At 40.7% G+C, this 5,376-nt stretch overlaps 1 pseudogene; it reads left to right on the top strand.

Annotated features, from left to right (window-relative positions):
* Positions 1-2,279: 2,279 nt before the first annotated feature.
* Positions 2,280-5,376, top strand: part of LOC112077444 (solute carrier family 2, facilitated glucose transporter member 2-like) — a 22,503-nt pseudogene continuing 19,406 nt past the window's right edge.

Here is a 5,376-nt window from a genome sequence, read left to right as displayed (position 1 = left end):
AGAACAGACACCTGGACGGGTCTTCATGCACAAGAGAGCCCAGAGACTCAAGTTCCTGTGTGAGAGGAATGACAAAGTAAAGAACATGCGCGGACACACACACATTCATATTCTCTATGCCTGCAACAATCATGTTCTTCTAATGCTGTTTGTGTGTGTGTGTGTGTGTGTGTGTGTATGTCTAGGTGTTCTTTGCGTCGGTGAGGTCTGGAGGCACAGTCAGGTCTTCTTCATGACCCTCAACCGTAGCTCCATGATGAACTGGTGAAACTAACTCCTCCCACTGTCTTCCCATTGGCCTGCTCAGCTGTCCATCACGGCCAAAGCTAATTTCATAACCAATTAAACAATGGTCCAAGAGAATCAAATCGCACCCTGAATCAAACAAGTGAATTGAAAAATAGGAGTCCAACACTGAATCAATCGAACGCTGAGAGAATCAATATCAAATTCTCCTCCTTCCCTCTTCTCCTCCCATCCCTCTTCTCCTCCCATCCCTCTTCTCCTCCCATTCCTCTTCTCCTCCCATCCCTCTTCTCCTCCCATCCCTCTTCTCCTCCCATCCCTCTCTCCACTCTGAAGTCTTTCAATTCTCAAGGTGCTGCATCAGATAAACTGTAATGTTATAAAATAAAATAATAACATTCTGCTGTTTACTAGAAATATGCTTTCATTCTGTCTTTTAAATAACACATTGTTCAAGTTTTGTTTCTTGTCTATTTCGGTACTTTAAAATGACTTTTGAAATGTAATGTTTAAGAGCTTGATAACTTGCACAGCACACGGCTAGTTTCTGTCGTTCAGTTTGTGTCTTTTATTTTATGCTGAAATGCCAGAGAAAAACCTAATTCAACTGAGAATCATTTGAGAATTGTCTGAGAATGAACCACTCTGTGTRTGTCTGTCTTATCTGTCTCTGTGTGTAAAGAATGATTGTGTAAAGCTGTGTACCACCTGATTGGTCTGGTCTGATTGTGACTCCTTCCTGTTTGTACAGTGCCTAGCATGATGAAGCCAACTGATTTATCTACCGTTGTTTTGTTCACGCTTTTCTGTGTCTTTACCATTTTATTTGAACACTTTGGTAGCATCTTGTCTTTAGATTAAACTAGATCATTTCATCTTTAACAACTTAATGTATAAAAAATAAAATAATGTTTAAGAGCTTTTATGAAATACATTAGCATTTCTGAAAACAAAGACGAGAACATCTGAAGCTGTTGTCCTTAATGAAATGCTGTAGAACTCCATTACCCAGAATGCAACGGTTCTGTAAGGTGTGAGTGGGTCATAGATGCATATTTAGTGACTACAAACACATTCATCCAAAAAACATTACATTCACCGAGACCCACTCCCTCAAATTACAAACAAGTGTAGGGGGCGACACTTTTGTCCGGAAATTAAACTTCCAGACTGCTCATTTAAATGTCATGCTTAAATTACTGTTATGGAGGCAGGTTGCTTTTAGGAATGTTAGCAATAAAGAGCTGTGCTGATTGAACTAGTGTATGTGTGTGGTGTGTGTGGTGTGTGTATGTGTGTGTGAGAGGTGTTGGGTGTATCATCTCTCTCTATCTGGTGAACAGACTGCTGATCACTACTGTTGGACTCTGTCTTTAAAAGAAAAACTCTAGACTCTTTGTTTCTGAACGACAAACTCATCACTAATGTTTTTGGTTTCTGTTTTGTAAAACAGAAAAATAAATGATACTAGAACATTATTCCTTTTTTAAAAACGTATTTTTGTTTAGATTCTGTGTTGTGTGTGTAGGGGTGTGTGTGTGTAGGGGGTGTGTGTGTAGGGGTTGCAGTGTAAGTTATCAGCTGAGGCCACCGACCCTCAGACTTTGTCCCTGTAGAAGGTATATCATTAACTCTACCTAATACTGTCCCTCCCTGTGTGTGTTGTGTGTGTGTGTGTGTGGTGTGTGTGTGTGTGTGTGTGTGTGTGTGTGTGTTGTGTGTGTGTGGTGTGTGTGTGGTGTTGTGTGTGTGTGTGTGTGTGGTGTGTGTTATATACTTCCCCTCATTAGAGCCAATGTGCTGAGCTCAGGATGACCAGGTGTGTGTGTGAACAGTGGACACCAGCCCAGAGACTGTGTACGTGTGTGTGTTCACTATCACAGAGTTTAACACCATGAAAACAGGGTGACAAACACAGCCTAAGACAGTGTGTTAGGCACCATGTGTGATGTTAATGATGTTAATGACATGAATGATAAACGGCCACCAGTAAGGTGTAACAGATAGAGAGGTGCTTTGCTCCGGTGTGTCTTTCTGTCCCTGCTGTGTGTATGTGGAGATGAGTGCATGGACACAGCGTGATCCCAGCGATTGATGATTACCCTGCTGTGTGTGTGATCAGGTCGTGTTGTTGAGCTGGTGTCGAGACCTGAACCCGTCATGGAGTCGGGAAAGGTAAGATCTCCGTACACTTTTACACACTCTAGCTCTCACACAACACCACGCTCGTTTTGAGGTATCTAATCCATTTACTAACAAACGTTGAGAGCCAAGCTGTTGTTTTTTAATATAGTAAAAGTTCCTACTGTTCAATACTGACTGACCGATGCTCTGTAGCTGCACACAAGGACAGGAGTGTATGTGTGTGTGTGTGTGAGAGTGTGTGTGTGCATCGTGTGTGCATCGTGTCATGATTAAATTGAGGGGAGAGTACCATTGATTTGACAGTTCATTTGTTGATGGCATGAGAGAGCTGGTTATATCAGTGATCCTATCTGTTTTTTAGTTCTGACAGAAACACATCTGTAAACAGGAACAGCAGCAAGCAGTATGTGTTTATTCCATCATTGACACACCTTTATTACTTTGTTAGGGGCAAGCAGCTTTAATATTACAGACAGATTGTAGCTTCTATATCTGTAATTGTCTGCATCATTTCCAATCCCCCATATACAGTGGGGAGAACAAGATTTGATACACTGCCGATTTTGCAGGTTTTCCTACTTACAAAGCATGTAGAGGTCTGTAATTTTTATCATAGGTACACTCAACTGTGAGAAAATCCAGAAAATCACATTGTATGATTTTTAAGTAATTAATTGCATTTTTTGCATGACATAAGTATTTGATACATCAGAAAAAGCAGAACTTAATACAGAGATCAACGTTTCCTGTAGTTCTGACCAGTTTGCAACAACTGCAGCAGGGATTTTGGCCCACTCCTCCATACAGACCTTCTCCAGATCCTTCAGGTTTCGGGGCTGTCGCTGGGCAATACGGACTTTCAGCTCCCTCCAAGATTTTCTATTGGGTTCAGGTCTGGAGACTGGCTAGGCTCCACTCCCCACTGTATATATTTTTTGTAAATATAGATTATTTTAAATATATATATTTTCAAAATATATTTCCTTTATTATTTTCCCCTAACCTATCACCCCTCCCCTAATTGGAGTAAACTAATTAATTTTTTTATTTTTTTTATTTCACTTTTATTTAACCAGGTAGGCTAGTTGAGAACAAGTTCTCATTTGCAACTGCGACCTGGCCAAGATAAAGCATAGCAGTGTGAACAGACAACACAGAGTTACACATGGAGTAAACAATAAACAAGTCAATAACATGGTAGAAAAAAAGAGAATCTATATACAATGTGTGCAAAAGGCATGAGGTAGGCAATAAATCGATAATTACAATTTAGCAGATTAACACTGGAGTGATAAATCATCAGATGACATGTGCAAGAAGAGATACTGTGTGCAAAAGAGCAGAAAAGTAAATAAATAAAGCAGTATGGGGTGAGGTAGGTAAATTGGGTGGGTAGTTTACAGATGGACTATGTACAGCTGCAGCGATCGGTTAGCTGCTCGGATAGCAGATTTTTAAAGTTGTTGAGGGAGATAAAAGTCTCCAACTTCAGAGATTTTTGCAATTCGTTCCAGTCGCAGGCAGCAGAGAACTGGAAGGAAAGGCGTCCAAATGAGGTTTTGGCTTTAGGGATGATCAGTGAGATACACTCTGCTGGAGCGCGTGCTGCGGGTGGTGTAGCCATCGTGACCAGTGAACTGAGTAGGCGGCACTTTACCTAGCATAGCCTTGTAGATGACCTGGAGCCAGTGGGTCTGACGACGAACATGTAGCGAGGGCCACCGATAGGGCATACAGGTCGCAGTGGTGGGTCGTATAAGGTGCTTTAGTAACAAAACGAATGGCACTGTGATAAACTGCATCCATTTTGCTGAGTAGAGTATTGGAAGCTATTTTGTAGATGACATCGCCGAAGTCGAGGATCGGTAGGATAGTCAGTTTTACTAGGGTAAGTTTGGCGGCGTGAGTGAAGGAGGCTTTGTTGCGGAATAGAAAGCCGATTCTTGATTTGATTTTGGATTGGACAACAACACTTTGGCTTCTACTTCTATACTACATACATTTCACAGACAGTATATTTTACATGAGTTATCTTTTGTTTTTAGTCCCAGCCTTCAGATACAGTACCCTCAACCCCTCCCATCTATCTCTGAAGAACATCCAGTTTGGATTTCTAGCTGCCGTAGATTTTCCGCTGTGTGATGTTTCACAAAAGCTCTGAACATTCCTATTCTCATAGTTTCTACAGATTGTAAATGAAAGATAAACACCTTTGATAAGAGTATTATTATATTATTGATCGATTGACTATGACTTATCAAATCACCCAGCAGTGCTATTTGCAGAGTTAGCTCCAAGTAAATGTAGCAATTGTTTAGCCATTCCTGAACCTGCGACCAGAAACAAGCTACATACAGTATGGGCAGTACAAGAACAAGTGAGATGATTTGATTCTGTCTCTTCACAGCAAAATCTGCAGAGCTGGGATGGTCGTATCCCAATATACAGTATATAACATTCTACTGGTTGCAAGAATTTTCTATTATCATTTAAATGAAACAACTCTACGTCGTGTGTCTCAGTTCATAGACCATGTGCCATGGAATTGGTACATCCAACTATTTTGCAACCTGTATGGAGCCGCGGTCAACATTTTGGTCCTCAAGTAAAACTGATGTACAGTTGAAGTCGGATGTTTACATACACCTTAGCCAAATACATTTAAACTCAGTTTGTCACAATTCCTGACATTTAATCCTAATAAAAATTCCCTGTCTAAAGTCAGTTAGGATCACCACTTCATTTTAAGAATGTGAAATGTCAGAATAATAGTAGAGAGAATGATTTATTTCAGCTTTTATTTCTTTCATCACATTCCCAGTGTGCCAGAAGTTTACATACACTCAATTAGTATTTAGTAGCATTGCCTTTAAATTGTTTAACTCGGGTCAAACGTTTCGGCTAGCCTTCCACAAGCTTCCCACAATAAGTTGGGTGAATTTTGGCCCATTCCTCCTGACAGAGCTGGTGTAACTGAGTCAGGTT

This window comes from Salvelinus sp. IW2-2015, unplaced genomic scaffold (genome assembly GCF_002910315.2).
Source record: "Salvelinus sp. IW2-2015 unplaced genomic scaffold, ASM291031v2 Un_scaffold4572, whole genome shotgun sequence".
NCBI lineage: Eukaryota > Metazoa > Chordata > Actinopteri > Salmoniformes > Salmonidae > Salvelinus > Salvelinus sp. IW2-2015.
This window is presented reverse-complemented; position numbering and strand designations above follow the sequence as displayed.